The 16,284-nt window shown below is 42.2% G+C and overlaps 1 protein-coding gene across 15 annotated transcripts in view; it reads left to right on the top strand.

The window, feature by feature from the left end:
* The window catches only part of BAZ2B (bromodomain adjacent to zinc finger domain 2B), a 117,251-nt gene continuing 102,282 nt past the window's right edge, over nucleotides 1,316-16,284 (top strand). For 12 of the 15 annotated variants that reach the window (XM_021397610.1, XM_021397620.1, XM_021397618.1 and 9 more), the window contains exon 1: nucleotides 1,322-1,449. The gene's annotated coding sequence lies outside the window, so the exon portion shown is untranslated. Of the gene's footprint in view, nucleotides 1,450-1,870; nucleotides 1,893-16,284 lie in introns of those variants that run through there. The other 3 variants (XM_021397606.1, XM_021397608.1, XM_021397609.1) reach the window with 3 other exon arrangements.

Here is a 16,284-nt window from a genome sequence, read left to right as displayed (position 1 = left end):
TAATGAGCAGCTTTCTTTTCTTGTATTCGTATTGTGCAGCATTTTTGCCCTTCCCCCAGTGTTCCCGCATTGCAATCATCGTGCTTGCACTTATTATGTTACAAATGACCGAGGTAAGGCTGACATTCTCATTGCATGCAGAAAGAGCACGGCTGCCAAGCTTTTTTTTTTCCCCGCTAATGAAGCAGCTTTATGAAGTCTACCCATGTGTTAATACTAATGAAGATCCTCCACCACAATTAAAATCACAGCCACAGTGGCTCAAGAGGAAACGGAAAACAATGGCATCTTTCTGCTTGCACATATTTCTTTATGCTGAGATCAGCTTTATTTAGAAATAACGTTATTTTAAAATGAGTGTATTAACTGGGTAAAGGAAGCAAACGTATTTCTGAGTTTGGTTGATGCAGTTTCAAGTAGTTCACCCTGAACTAACTCGGGTGTTCACTGTGCTATGCTGTAATCTTACATCTTAGCTGTTATGGTTTACAGAGAGCAGTTCCTTGGCTCTTGAAGTGTACTTAAGCCTGGCTGAGTTTGAGACGACGCAAAAAAAAAAAAAAAGGGAAAAAAGAGGATACCATGTGTGTAACGCCAAGGGCCGCTGCCGCGCAGCACAGCCTGCTCCTCTTTCACAACCGCCATGCCGAGGTTGGCTCAGGCCAGGCTCCTTCCTTTTTTTTTTTTTGAAGTGCCCGTGCCAGCAGCTCGTAAACCTCCGTGCTTCCGCATCGCGGTGACTTCACTCCCTGCCTCGCTTCGCTGGTTCAGCTGGAATTTATCCTGTTCTCACAAAGTACAAAAGTTGGCCCTCGCTTCCCCCGGGATCCCTGATCAGCTCGGTTTCTTGAAAATGTCTTTCTGGGAACACGGGTCGCCTTCTCGCCCCAGACAATGGCCACTGTACCAACACACCTTTGTCGCTATTTTATTTTCCTATCCGAACTTACCTGGAGTGAAGCAGCGACCCCGGGCACGCGGGCTGCGGCCGTTCTTCCAGACCGAGATCCATCCTGGGAACGTGACCGCTGCGGCCGTGCCGCGGGAGGGAGGCGCGCACCGCGCGAACTTTTCCCTCACGCACAAAATGACGGCGCGGAGCGGGGTCGGTAGGCAGCCCTAAGCTGCGGCTCACGCCGCCTCACGTCTGCGGGTCACGGTTTTCCGGGGCCGGAGCGAGAGGAGCAGTCCTCTCTTTTTCCCGGCGTGTTAGCAACAACTTTGACTCTGGTGGAGCGGAGCCGCGCCGCTGACGTCACTCTGGGCCGGCAGAGCCGCACCAACCGCGCGCAGGGAGCGGCCTCGCCCGGAGCGGCGGCACTGCGCGCCCCCGCGCGCGCCCCCGCCCCTTCCCGGGGCTGCGCGAGGCTCCCGGGAGCGTCGGGCAGGGGCCGTCTTCCGGCACGCGCACCGGCGCCCGGGCAGCGGCAGAGCTCCGCCGGCCGCGAGGTGAGTGCAGCCCGGTCCGCGCGGGGCGGGGGCGCGGTCCTCAGGGGCAACTCGGGGGGAGCTCGGGGGCGCTGAGGCGCGCGCGGGGGCCGCCCGGCACCGAGTTCGGCCTCCGTCCGCGGCCGCCGCTCCGCCGCCGGTGCGGGCCGTCCCTTTGTTGTGTGGAGCCGGGGCCCGGCGCCGGCGGTTGGGGCGCAGCGCGGCGCCTCGGGACGGGGCGGCCGCGGTCCCGCGCGAGTTTAAACTTTACCGGCGGCCTCGAGCCCGTCCCTGGGCCGGGCTGCCCCGCCGGCGGCCTCCCGTGCCGGCGCCCCTTCGGTGCGGCGCTGCGCCCCGCTCTGCCCTCCTCGCGTCCCGGCCCTTGTCCCGCTCTCCCCGGCCGGTCCGGCTGTCAGCTGGGGCGGCCCGAGCCTGGCGGAGCGCGGAGCGGAGCGGCCGCTGAGGTCGGGGGGGTGCGGGCGGGGGGGGCTGCGGGAAAGGCGGTGCCGCGCCGCCGCTGGTCGAACGGGGCCTCCGCGGAACCCTGCGCTGCCGCCGCGGGTCCGCGGCCGTTGGTCTCCCGGCGCCGTGCCTCGGAGACGGCGGGTGCGGGGCGGGCCGGGCCGGGAGCGGCGGAGCGCGGAGCCTCCGCCGTCGTCTTTTGTGCGTGCGCTGCTCCTCGTGAAGGGGCCGGGCGGCCGCGGCCCCGGCCGGGTGCTTGAAATTTATCCCTTTGTGTATGTTAGAATCTCCTCCATTTTTCCTGCCCTCCAAACAACGAGCCTTTCGCCATCTTGGGCAAATTTGTATTCCCAAGTCTCTCCGTCTTTTTTAGGGGGAATAAGTGGAAATCCGGAAAGTCTTTTTGGATCCGACTCAAAGTTTAGGAAATGTTACGGGGATGGATGGTGACGTCATGTTAAGTTTAAGGGGATTTTTTCCGAGAGCGTGCGCTCTCCTCGGCGCGGTGACCCGTCGCCCTGGGAGCCGGGAGCGGGTTCCTGGCTGTGCTCTGGGGGAATAGCGAGAGCGGTGTCCGCTGTCTGGTAACGAGCAGAGAAATACTTGTGATTTTGCATTGTTCTCCCATGCCCTCATCCCCCCCCCCCCCCACACACACACCCTTTTTGTTTTTTTTACCCGAAGTTCTTACGTTAAATAAAAAACCATTCGGAGGTATGTGTTATTTGCGTGTACAGAAAGCAGTTATCTGATGTGAGGTATATGTGGAAAACTTGGTCCAGAACCTTCCCCTGAGGAGTAGAGAGTTTCTATTTCGGATGAAGCACGTGGGAGTAATGGAAATACACAGCTGTCCTGCTTTTATCTGGCACGTTTTTGGGGCGTATTTGGGTGCAAAGCTTTAAGCATATTGTTAAAATGTTCCTCTTGGAAAGTCTTTCTGCTCCTCCTCTCCTTCCCCCTCTCCAGTTGAGCCAATGTTATCTAATGGTGGTGCTGTGTACTCACTGTGCTGAATTCGTTTGTTTTAAAAAATCTCTTTTCGTACTGGATCTCGGCTCTGTGTCAGCTGCTGTGAAAGGGCAAACAACAACAGGGACACTGTTCTTTTAATTTACTTCTCAATTATGCTTCTTCTTTAACGTCTCTTAAAAGTTTCTCTGGTCACATGGCAAGACTTACTACAACATTGGACAGTTGGTAAGGAATACCTATTTTAGGTAAAGTTCTGTTGTTCCGCTCTTTTTCCTATAGTCGTCTTACTTGCTGCATATTTACAGTTGCACTAATGAGAACATGAAACTGTCTGTATTTGGTTTGCGTTTCCTTTGTCCTCAAGGTTGGGAAAAACGCTGATAGCCGTTAACATAGAAAGTAATAGGAAGACCTGTTAGTACAGCGAGGCTTTTTCTGACAAAGTCGGTATTGAATTATACGTGTAAAGTATCCTGAGGGTTGTGTTGGATGTGTCATATTGCCCTGCTGTGTGTAGGGGTTTTTTAAATACATTAGGAAGCATGATGGAATTGACTGTTTGTTGGCTACGTGTACCTTAGGTAGATGTAATGTTTAAGTAGTTAAGAGCACATAGAACAGATGGTTCTAAATTATACATGCAGCTGAGGTCTTAGAAGATTTGGCAGATTACAAACGGTGAGCAATAGAGGATAAGCAGTTTCAGACAATGATAGTTACTGTATTTGATGTCTCATACCTGTAGTGAAGTATGCATGCATTTTTATTGAAGTGCTGCAAAGGCAATCGGCTGCATTAAGGAATTGGGCGGTGCACCCTTCTCAGGAGTGGCTCAAAGTCAGTTCTGAATGGCCCAAAATAGCTTTGTGACTCGTGTATCAGTAATGGACTCGAATTGCTCTATTGGTATTTATCATCCTCTTTTTTTTTTTTAAACTAAATACCACTGTACTCATTTCCTTACAGTTTTGTATTCCCAGAAAACAAACAAACAAACAAACAAACAAACCAAAGCAAATGCCTTTAAGACTATACTTGTAAATTGTTGTAAATCAATGTATTGAAAATACGTTGTAAAATTATTAGAACAGGATTAGGGGAAAGATAATATGAACTTCTTAAATTTTGGGAGAAAGATGCTTATGAAAGTAAGCAAAGACTGCTCTTTAAAGGATAAACTAGTAGTATTTTTATATTGTGCAAGAAATGAGCCACGGTTAGCCATTGCAGTATGATTGTTTGCTCGTTTTCCTGACCTTGTGGTAAGGAGAAATCGCCACAAGACTGGCATGTGTTTGTGAGACGCAGAAAACTTGAATAAGGAAGTAATGGAAGTCTTTCTTTTTAGGTCCTGTTGCCTGTTTTCTTTGTTTGCATGTTTATTATAGAACTGCAGCTTGAAGGAACAGATGTTTCAGAAAACATCCTGATGTGTTGCTTTTTCTTATGGGAGTGTGTAACTGTTCCTTCTGATGCATCAACTTGACAGCTGGTTGATTTCATGGAGATGCTAAGAAGCCATTAGTGGTGTCATTGAATTGAAACAGAACAGTCACTCGCTGCTTGAACTGCAGTTGTTAAAGTCTTCCTTGCTACTTTTGTATTCCTACAAGAAGTGGAATATCACAGCTGCAAAGGGGGAGTTTGTGCTCTGCCTCATCTCCCTGAATTAAGAATGAGGAGGCACTTGACTGCTTTTAGTTTTACAGTATTACAATGGCATATGGCATATTTAGAACTAAGATTGGAGTCATCGGGAGGTATAGATAGCACTACCAAAAATGCAGTTTCCTACACACACCGATACAGTAAGGAGATCCCGCAGTTCAAGTTACTTCACTGATGTTTTGTGTCCCTAATACAAGTTTCTTTAAAGACCTTTTGCTTTCTTCTTGGTGCTAGGTAGGAGTAAAAAGAGCAAGTAACACTCCAGAACCTGGCTGTTTTTGTCAGAGATCCAAGGCTGTATCCTGTAACAGAGACATAAGATGAAGATGTACTGTAATAATACAGAACAGTTTTTGTTTTGTTTGACAAACGAGATGATGTTACTCTAATAGAAGATTATGGAAGAGTAGTACTCCATGTTTTCATCATTTAGCTAATTTGATGTGATGATTTCCCAAGTCAGTTTTCTCCAAAGTGTGGTTCAGCTTTTGTTCAGCAGATTCTGTTTTACTACTGCACATCCCATAAATGATGCCATGCCATGTTGTAAGCTACTTTGCGGTCTTTGGTTGCCATCAGAAGAAATACTGACATACTGGGCATCAAAGGGAGCAGTGCTTTTTGTCATTGTTTAATTGTTTACTGTGAAGCATCCTGAACATTAACAGAGTGGAATGTGTGTCAGTCAGCCTGTTTAAAGAAATCCCGTATTAGTGGTGAGGATAACATTAAGCAGAATCCAAAATGTAGGTATAGTTGTTCTTTTTCACTTCACCAGAACAGATAAATTGAATGTCTTCGTTTGTAAAAGAAGGTATGGTTGAAATTTTTGGTTTGTTTCACTGTTACATTTTAAATTAAAAATCAGTTTGTTGTGTTTTCAGTTTGCAATGGTAGGACAATCGTTCTTCTTTGATGTGATTGCTAGGGGTTTTGGAGTTCTTGGGATCTAGGCATGTAAACAAGGCTGTTCGATGTTAGATTAGAGGAAGCAAATCCTTTTCCTTCTGTCATGGTTTTATGATTTTTGGTTGTTGGTCTTCCACATCGTAACATCATGTAGCGGATGTACCTGGTTCTCAGAAGAGAAGAACTACTACATTCCCCAGAGGACTTTGCTGCCCTGTTACCGTTTTCCGGTCAGAGGGAGAGATGAAAACTCACAGATCACGAGACCTGTTTCTCTCTTTCTCTTTCTCTTTCTCTTCTCGGCAGCATCTCGCTCCCCAGCCGTCTCACCGTCGGTACTAGAGTAAGCCCTACCTTAATTTTGGACACACTCTCTCATTGTATTGGATTTATCAGCTTAAATTGTAATTTATTGTATTATAGTGTGTTATTTTGCATTCCGATGTCTTATTTAGTAAATTAGTTTGTTTCTCCTCAGATTGTTGCCGCTGTTTTGTTCTCAGGCCCATCTCCCTGCCCTTTTTCCCTTTTCCCTTTCCCGGGGTGTGGGTCTGTGGGTCCCCCGCCCCATTCGTCACAGAACCGGGCTGAACGCCTGTAAACCGTTGACACCTTCCCATCTCCCAAAGCGTACCTACCTGGTTTTACAAATGTAGTTAGCAAGAGGTGAGTTACCAGTTCTCCTCTGAGTTGCTGAGTCCTTCTGTGAAGGTAAGAATGCGTTTGTTTCGCAGCTACGCAGGCTAGCGCTCTGTCAGGGAGGACTGAGTTTTTTAGAAGTTGGCGGTAGAAGTGAAAGAAAGGGCATCTTCATGGCTGATCTGTGCTTTCCCTGTTAGATACTTTGAAAACTGAAATGCACGCTTTGTTAACTGGAAAGAGTAATGCTGCTTCAGTACTGAAGTTGACTGTGCAGAGCATTTAAAATTTGGGATTGTATTTTCATATAATCTCTTCAGAATGGCCAAGAAAGGTAATGTATTTTTCAATTTTACCTAGAAAATGTGTGATTAAGAGACGAAATAAAAATGTAGAAGAGCATCTTATCCAGTTGGCACAACGCTTCTCATTGTAGCTGAGTTTTTACTTGCTCTTTTACTTTTCTACTGCCTCTAAATTTACAGTTGTGTAATGCCCCAGTTTTGAGCTGTTCTTTGCCAAATAAATAAAAATTAAAGAAAAAAAAAGTGTACTTCTAAAATTTGATAGTGGACTTTTTACTGAAAACAAAACAAAATTACCTAAATTTACAATGTCATTTGATCTTTTTTTCTTTAAAAAAGAGATAAACCTATTTTATTGCCCAGTTCTCATTTAATGAGACCAACAGGTGAAGAAAACACTCTCAGTGAAGAAACATTGTGCGCGTTTGCAGTTTTTTAATGTAGTAATAAGAAAAGGAGGATGCAGGGTTTTTCTCTCCTTACTTTAATGTAATTAATTTATGCATTTTACATAATTCGTAATAAAAATATTTTATCTTTCTGTGGGTGTTTTTTGATATTGGTGGAGAAAAGCCAAATATCAAAGAAAGAACACGTTTTAAGCCTTATTTAATGTCAGAGGGTATCTCAGGTGTAATCTCTGCAAGTGCGCACTTGCAAAAAATATAGACCAGGCAAGTCAGTATCTGTTTTATTTTTTCAGAAGGATGATGGCCGTTATCATTAACATAAGATCTCTCCCCTTGCCTTCCTACTCGCGGCATCAGGGCCTCCTGAATGTCTGAGTGTGAAGGACACATTTTGTTTTTCGGACTTGATTTAGGTCAGGCATTGTAAAGAGCTGAATGTGTTAAGCCTTCGTAGTTTGCAAAAAGAGCTTGCAGAGATTTAACCACCCCCCGAGGGGGCGTTGCATAAACTTTTCGAACTCAAAGTACTAGACGTGTAAAAGCACCATCTAAAAAATTATCTAGCTGATGAGTTAGTATTGTGAACGGTCCCACTGAAAGCAATGGGATTCTGATTTTAAGAGCTAGTCTTGGGTAGTTGGCAGCATAAAACCTTGGCAAAGATGGTAGATCTGGAAAACATATAGTGGCTATTAGACAGTGTCATCTTCCTAGACCCTCACGTTGAACTTTTGCTCTGGTGTTGTTGCAAGGGATAATTCCTTTTGAATTATGAATAATAGAAAAGCCTTCCAGTGTGCTCGTAGAAGTTAGAGGAAGTGTAAAGTAGGTTTTCTTTAGAACATCTGTTTAAGATGGTGTTTTAATGGCACAAAATACACACTGCCTAGCTGCTATTGAGTTGGAATTCGTATCAAGATTCTGACTTGGATGTGAAGCCAGAACTTCTAAATCCTCTAGGGTAGGTTTTTTTTCCTTCACTTTGAATATGAAGCTAACAACTTTGATCGTGATCTTACTTATTAATCGGTTTGTATTGACAAGTTTGTTTTTTTTTTTAGTGCTGAAAGATTCTTTAAGTATCTGGCGAAATGCACTGTGCTGTTCGTTATTCTAGGACAATGATTGTTGTGTGGTATTGAAATATAATCAGCAAAAAAACCCCACAGCCATAACCCTCCCTCAGTGTTTTCTTGTATAAGAGAAGTCTGGTTTGCTGATGATTATTGCAGTGATCCATCTGGGGTGTATAGAAGTAGTTGTGTGGATTTTGCCCCATTTTCTGTTCTTACACTTTTCCACAAGCACGCACTCATTAATCACAGACGCTGCACTCCTGCTGAGGGCAGAGAGGTTCATCAAATTGGCAGCCAGTTTGGTGTAAAGAACGGTGTACTGAAGCTCTTAACGTGCTGGGACATAAATAAATCTTAGGTCTTTATATGCAAACCCTGGAGGTTAATGCTGTATAATTCAATGTCCTGTCTTTGTTTTTTTATGATTGATGTTTTTAAATGCTTGAAGCTTGGTACAAGCCTTCTGGTAGGTCAGAGCCAACAATGTGAATGGCTGAAGCGAAAAAGCATTAGCAGAGGGAATTTGTTTATGCTGCAGACATTTTCTTTTTTTTTTTTTTCCATACTTACTTTTTGATGGGAGACAGTCTTCATGTTGCCTGAGCTGTTATAGAAAAGTTCCAGAGATTGACAACCCCTGCTGTGATAATGGACTTAATGCATGAAATGCCAGTAGTTTGGTCCTGTTTGTTCTGAAGCTTACCGCTATTTGTATCCTTAACAGAGCTAACATGTAGAACAACCAAAAACTACTGGGATTTCTTTGCAGGAATAGTGCTGGGATTTGAGTTTAACATGAATAGCTTGCATATTCATAATTTAAGAACAGCTGGTTATAGCAAGCCCATCGTCATTTGCAAGCTATTAAAAGCCATTCCAATCACATATGGAGGCTGTGCTCGAGCTGCCTTTTTTTATTTTTTATTTGGTCTACCTGCATTTGAAATCTGGATGCTGCTGTCACAGAGGCCTTTGGTTTTAGATAAACTCGCAACATAGAACAGCCACAATATTAAATATTTTATTCATCAGAATGTTGAATAAAATGATAAACTGTGAGCTTTGGAGAAGTAAAATAAAAGGGCCAGCAGTCACATCTTAAATAACTATTGTTTATGTAAAGCAGCCTAAAAACGTGGCAACTGTTGTAGTCCTTTGGTTCTTTTCATTGTTGTGAAATAAAAAGTGTGGATTTATCCAAGGTTACTTTGCTAAAACTAGTTGCTGCAATATGCATTGTGTGCCCAGTGTTTTAGGAGGGAAACACAAAAATGTATAATGTGAAGGTGCACAAACTTGTGGTGTAGTAAAATGGTAAAAAGAGTGAGCATTATCACCTGGGGGAAAAAATAACGGACATGTTACACATGACAATTCTTTTTACGTGGATAGGATTCTATGTTACATGCTTAGCAGTGTCTGTCAGTGGTGGTGTCTGTAAGCTAAGGTTGCTGTGTTAGTAAGTGTTGTTGATTTTGCTGCTGCAGTTTTAATTTTGGTTTTCCGGGTTAGAAATAAAGAGAACCATTCTCTCTAGTTTATACACTTAGTTTGATAACTTTTCTATACTTTGCTTTCTTTAGTGACTGGAAAATTATATATTTTAACTTATAAAAGTCTTCTTTCTGGACATTCTTAGTTCCTATGGGAAGAGGGCACCCCAAATTCTTGCTTCATGCATCTTTTGAGCCGGTATGTTCCAAGTTTCTGCACTGTGATCTGGCAGGTACGCAGAACGGTGTGCCAAGAAAAGAAGGAAATAAATTCTTACTTCCTATGTGCTGAACCAGGAAGATGGGGAGCCTTTAAGGACAGCTCCTCACTGTGTTAGTCAGTGAGTTTAAAATACCCAGAGGGGGGCATACGTACCAGTTTTTCAAGCTGTATCGGTTGGCTTAATAAAAGATACGGTATCTCCCTACAGCTGGGGTATTTTTTGTTATTTTTTAAAGTAGTTATGGCACTTTTAAAATGGCTAAAGGATAAGAAATGCAAAGCAGTGTTTTTCCATCACATCTCTGATCCCTTTTCATCCTTGGAGTAACCCTGAAGCATCTCATTACTTGTTTTCCATGTTGATGAAAGAGCTAGATCGGAGATACTCGTTGGGACTAAAGCTTCGTAGCTTAGGAGAAAAGTCAGAAGAGCAGAGTGCTCGATAGTTCCATCATACGGTACGGTTTTAAGAGCTTTCAAAGCAAGGAGAATTCCTCTAACTTTTTACTTACCTAGACTGATATTTCAAATAATAGAAAGCCCATTTTGCCTGTCTCAGTGAAACTGAGTTAAGTATGACTGTAAAGCAAGTAAGTGGATGCGTTTCTCTCTTTCTTTTTTCTTCTTGTTTGTTGAAACCCTGAATGGCAGCAGTGTGTTAGTTGCCTTTAACTCTTCCTCAGACAACAAAGAACCATTGAAGTATTTTCTCAATTTTCTCAGTATAGGCCATGCTAAAAAGCTGTTATCCCAAAGAAAGTGTAAATGAAACAATTGTCTGAGAAAGGGGAAGAAAGTTGAGATCCTTTGTCTTGTGTAAAGACAATGAAAGGGTGTAGATGATGGTGCTGTTAAACAGCACAAGGGTTACTTATTTAACTTGTATGCAGAGGTTTGCCTAGTCGTACTACCAAATAAATAAATGAAAATCTCAGCTATGTATTTCAGCAATTCTCCATCCTTCTGAATATTAAGTAGAGAAAGCACTCATTTGTGCAATTGTACCTTGAATTCCTTGGAGAAAAAACTGTAAGTTAGGATGTAAGCCGAGTGAGTGGGGGTTGGAGCACATAATACGGATGATAAAACTGCTGAGTCTTTGCATGGCACACTGGTGAGCTTCTCTTTGATAAGGGTGTTGTTTCCTTTTGTTTTTTAAAACTTGCAAATGGCTATCAAATAAGGATACTGAAGCATCTGCATAATCTACTTGCTATTTAATGTGTACGAGACGGCTCAGAGAAGTAAATTTTAGAAAACCAGGAAGGATTTATGGGAAGAATGTATTCCTAAAATATAAGTTACAGTGGGCCCCTTGTTTTACACTTAGCTATGATAGTATAGCATCGTTACAACTGGAAAAGATTTCTAAGATCACTAAATCCAATCATCTGCTTACCACCGCTTTTGCCCACTAAACCATGTCTCTAATTACCCCATCTCCATGCTTCTTGAACCCCTTCAGGGACAGTGACTCCTCCACTCTTTTGGAGAAGTTATTCCTAATGTCCAACCTGAGCCTCCCCTGGTGCGACCAGAGGCCATTACCTGTCTTCCTAGTAGTGCTTAAAAAGATAAAAATTGCAGGGGAAAAAAAAACTCATAAACCTCTTTAAAAAAGAAAATAATAAAAAAATTTTTTGAAGCTTTTTCCTTCCTAAAACTTAAATGTTCAGTCATGTTCACTGAGCCAAGTGAACAAGAGTGAAAAGTATTGATTCCATGTTTAGCCTTGTCCAAAGGGTTTGTTTTCAAGTCCTGTTTCTTATGACTATGAAAAAGTGTCTTGATCACGCTGTGATCAGCAGTCGAACAGCATGCTGGGAAGGAGAGACTTGGAAGAAAAAACTAATGTGAAGTACACTAGTAATTGCAATCACTTATAAAAATGTTCCATTATTTCCTTATGTAAGGAACTAAAAGGAACAGATTATGCTATTCTTTTTTTTTTTTTGAGATGCGTGGCAATTTGGAATACTTTCTTTTTTTTTTTTTTTTTTTTTTGAGAGATGTTATTTGCGTATCAACTATTTTTTGGTTATCGTTAAGAAATACTGATGCTCTTTTACCCTGGCAAATGTCAGTAAATTTTTGTGTTAACTGTTACGATGTTGTAAACATACAACCTGTTGCAGAGTTTACTGTGTTGATACAAGTGGTTTATACACAAGTGCATTTAAATGTAGCCACTGGTTTTATTTATTTTGCAGTCACAAAGTTATGTATTTGGAAAGCTCTATTAGTAGTTTTGAAGACTACTGTCATGAAACAGACACGGCGAGGGGGACAACTACTCTTTTTTTAATGTCCTTGCCTCTAAATGCTTTCTGTAATCATTGTAGTTCTAGTACCTTGCAAAGTGCTTAGTATGTACACGTGAGCAGTCATCTTCTACAGTGATCTGTATTACGTGTTTTAGGACAGGTTGAAAACACAGTTCATCAGGATCACCTCTAACATGCTTGGGAAAGCTGAGTGGCTTGTTTTGCTTCGCTGACATCAAAAGAACTAGCGTGCATTCTACTCCTTTAATAAAACTTGGACCGAGAGAAGAGTTAATTCTGTGGTGATTGTTTTTCCTGTTGCTTCCACCAGTGAAGGCAGAAAACTTGAGTGCTAGCGTAGTTTGATAGCGTGTGTAGATCTTTATGTTCGTTATATTCTACGTACACAGAATCTTATTCTTTAGCAGCCTCTTCCAAGTTTCTATATATAATTTGAGCTATTCATAACTCAACAAATTGTGTGTAGTTTTTCTGCAGGAGTTTATGTAAATTTTAAAGAGATAAATCAGTGCCAAATTTCAAATCTGTCTCTTTATAGTCAATTCAGACTGCACAGAAAGAGCTCTTCTGCAAACTTGTGAGGGAGACACAGCACAGAGAAAGTGATAGGGAAACAGTAAATCAGTATTTTTTGCTGAAAATGTCACAATTTTTAATTTTAGCATTTAGTTAGCCTCAAGATGCATAGTGAGTCCTGTTTAAATGTACACTGTTGTGCAGAGTGGTAGGTAATGTTCTTACCAGCCTAGCAGCAATAGAGTATTTCAGAGAAGCTAAGTATGTTATTTTCTTTCACTTATGATGTTGGAATGTTGATGGCAGAAGGGAAGATCAGTGAGTCGTTCTGTATGTGTGGTGATGTAGTACTGTGTTGAAAAGTTTATCTGGCTGGGTAAGAAGGGCTGTTTGTTGATATGACCAATCTTCATGGTTTTTCATGCATATTTCTTAATTTCAAGGAGGATAGTTTTAATTGGAGAAAAAAAGATAAGTAAATGACTGGTACTTGATTGTGTTGAACACGCTTGTGGAAGCACATTCACAAAATCGTGTGTGTTAATCGTGTTAATACTCATTTTTTCAAGTCAAAACTGTTCAAATCTACATTGGTCCCGTTTACAAAGAGGCATGAAAGATCTTTGATTTTGTCTCTTTAACCATCTTTTCACAAAGTTTGTTTATTCTGCAGTTGGCGTGGTGATTGAGCCTGTCTAGTCCTGAGCCTGTTGTCTGTAACTTATCCCATTGCAGTATCATAATTTAAGTTAGATATTACTTGCTTCTTGAAGATCTGTCCTAACAATTATGGTGCTACTGGACAGAAGGGTGGAAAACTGACTCTAAAGAGTTGTGTTAAAAAGGAAGAGCATCAGATTACTTTGTGTATATACTTGATTGTGTAAGAAAATTTCATTTTTGCTGCATCACTGAATGCTTTATAGAGTTTCATTTACTGAAATTCAGATTTAAGAAATTCTGTTCTGATAAAATAGCGCCCACATGCAGATTGAGAGTAAATTGCAACCTCATGCTAATTCAGACCTTTCAGAAGGTGTTTACAAACCACGTAGTTGAAATCCACGAGACCTATATGGATTTCTTTTCCTGGGTTGCCTGTCTTTATGATGGCTGGGCTGAATTTTTCTGTTAATGAAAGTTTTACCATGGTGAAAAAATACCATGCTTATGAAAAGATGAAGCTGAACTGGAAGAGTTTCAGGATACCACGTGGCTGCCTGAAGTTCATCACTGACCAAACTGAGGTGATAAAAATGGAGCAGAGGGAAGCAGGGTAACAGTAACTAAACACACACGGTGATTGATTCTAAATAAATAGTTGTAATTATTTAGCAATATTGGAGTTTCAGTAGCAGTCAGAATGGGAATTTGCTGTGTTGCTGGGAAAAGAATAAAGAATAAACTAGGAAACTTCTAAGCCACCGCATTACTTCAGGTCACCCTGTCCAGTAGAAGAAAAAATCAAATAGTACTTGAAGGAATCATTAGTTATGGAATGTCTTACATATAAGATCAAAGTAAGCAGGCGTATTCATCTGTGGCTGACACCCTAGAAGTCTGTGCTACCATCCCAGTGAGACCTAGACAGACTGGGGAGCTGGGCAAGGAGAAATTTAATGGAATATACAAGGGCAAGTGTAGAGTCTTGCATCTGGGCAAGAACAACCCCAGGTACCAGCATAGGTTGGGGACTGACCTGTTGGAGAGCAGTGTAGGGGAAAGGGACCTGAGGGTCCTGGTGGACAGCAGGACAATCGTGAGCCAGCACTGTGCCCTGTGGCCAAGAAGACCAGTGGCATCCTGGGGTGTATTAGAACGGGGGTGGTTAGTAGGTCGAGAGGGGTTCTCCTCCCCCTCCACTCTGCCCTGGTGAGATCGCATCTGGAATATTGTGTCCACTTCTGGGCCCCTCAGTTCAAGAAGGACAAGGAACTGCTTAAGAGAGACCAGTGCAGAGCCACGAAGATGCTTAAGGGAGTGGAGCATGTCCCTTACGAGGAAAGGCTGAGGGAGCAGAGTCTCTTTAACTGGGAGAAGAGGAGACCGAGGGCTGACCTCATTAATGTTTATAGATATGTAAAGGGTGAGTGTCAGGAGGATGGAGCCAGGCTCTTCTCGGTGACATCCAGTGATAGGACAAGGGGCAATGGGTGCAAGCTGGAACATAGGAGGAGGTTCCACAAAAATAAGAGAAAAAAACTTCTTCACGGTGAGGGTAAGAGAACACTGGAACAGGCTGCCCAGAGAGCTGGTGGGGTCTCCTTCTCTGCAGACATTCAAAGCCCACCTGGACGCATTCCTGGTGAGCTGATCTGGGTGTTCCTGCACCAGCAGGGGGACTGGACGAGACAATCTTTTGAGGTCCCTTCCAATCCCTGATGTTCTGTGATTCTGTGATCTTGGGCTTATGGCCAAGTGCTATCAACTCACACTTGAAATAGAGAAAGTCCATAGAAAACAAATTTGTCATTTCAGATATGTCTGAAATAAAGTATTGGAACTTAAATCACCCAGTGAAACAAAACTCTGTCGTTTGTTAACAGAAAACATGTAGTGCTTTTCATGTGTTAACTGGTTAAGTTACAGAATCATCCTTGAAAGATGTGATGAGCAAAATTATGTGCACTTAGAATGATTGTATAAATTAATAGAGTGTATCTACCAGTGATTCAAGTGTAGTGTTTGACGAATCTTTATATTTGTGATTTCTGAGTGGGGGATCTGTTCCACAGTTCCTTCTCAAAATGTTCCTTTTGCTAAGTGTGTGTTTCACACGAACCTTTATTTTGAATTACTGTTGCTGTTTATATTGTTGTTATAAATATCAGTATGATCTTTGATAATTAGTGGATATGGAGTAATACATGTCATAATACAAAAATACATGTAAGTTTCAAATGACTATAGAGATAATTATTATTTTGTGAGGGATTGAGCACAAGTCATCTCTAGCTCGTGATTATTCACTGCTTTTTTTTTGGTCATCACTGCTAGTCCTGTTGTTCATTCTTGGTTCATTACTGCGCTCTTTTTGCACTGAGTTTAAGATGCATTCTTCCATTAATAGGAAATAGAATAATTTTTGGCAATGTAACTTTTCAAACCTTACAGATTTTTCCCGTTTCCCTTTCTGTGTGGATATCCGTGTATGTAGGTGTCAGGTATGTCAGCTGTGAAGCTGTTAGGAGGTCTGCAGCAGTGTTTGTAAATGTAGTTACCACTCTGGATATTCTGTTTGTGTTTCCCTTTTTTCCATCTCTGGAAAACTTATTCTGGGGAAGAGGAGGATACTTTTTGTTCTGCTTATTGAATAAATTCTCCTAACACCACAGGCACTCTTACTGATGCGTGTAACTCTTTATTTAAGCTAGCAGGAAACATAGGGGAAAAAAAAATGTACACAATAGGCCGCAACATACTGTTAGTTTCAGCAGAGTGCAAAATAAATGGTGAAAAGCAGTTGGACTTGATGGTCTCTGAAGGTCCCTTCAAACTAAACTATTGTATTCTAATAGTACCGGGATCTCAGGAGAAAAATACTCTGAAAGAAACTGTCCATGAAAAGGCAGAGTTAAAGAGCAATGCGTAGACCAAAGGAATCACTTAAAATTTGCTGTATTTTAGTTGCAGACGTGATTGAAGTGTTGTCCAATCGCAACCATTTTCTTCCTTGAGACGATGGCCAAGTTTATCAGTAGTCGCTGAGAATATTTTAATTTGGTCTCTGCTGCGTTCAGTAACTCAGGACTAAGTCAGAAGAAATGGAGAGAAAACAAAAGCTATTTCTGTTCTAAAATGAGAGCCCTCAGACAAGCTCATCTATCATAGTGCCAGATATGCATGAGTAAATGAATGAGAGCTATGTGGATGGTAATGTATGTGTTTCTGTATG

This window comes from Numida meleagris, chromosome 5 (assembly GCF_002078875.1).
Source record: "Numida meleagris isolate 19003 breed g44 Domestic line chromosome 5, NumMel1.0, whole genome shotgun sequence".
In the NCBI taxonomy this organism is placed as follows: Eukaryota; Metazoa; Chordata; class Aves; order Galliformes; family Numididae; genus Numida; species Numida meleagris.
The sequence above is the reverse complement of the archived record's forward strand: the minus strand, read 5'-3'. Positions and strand labels throughout refer to the sequence as shown.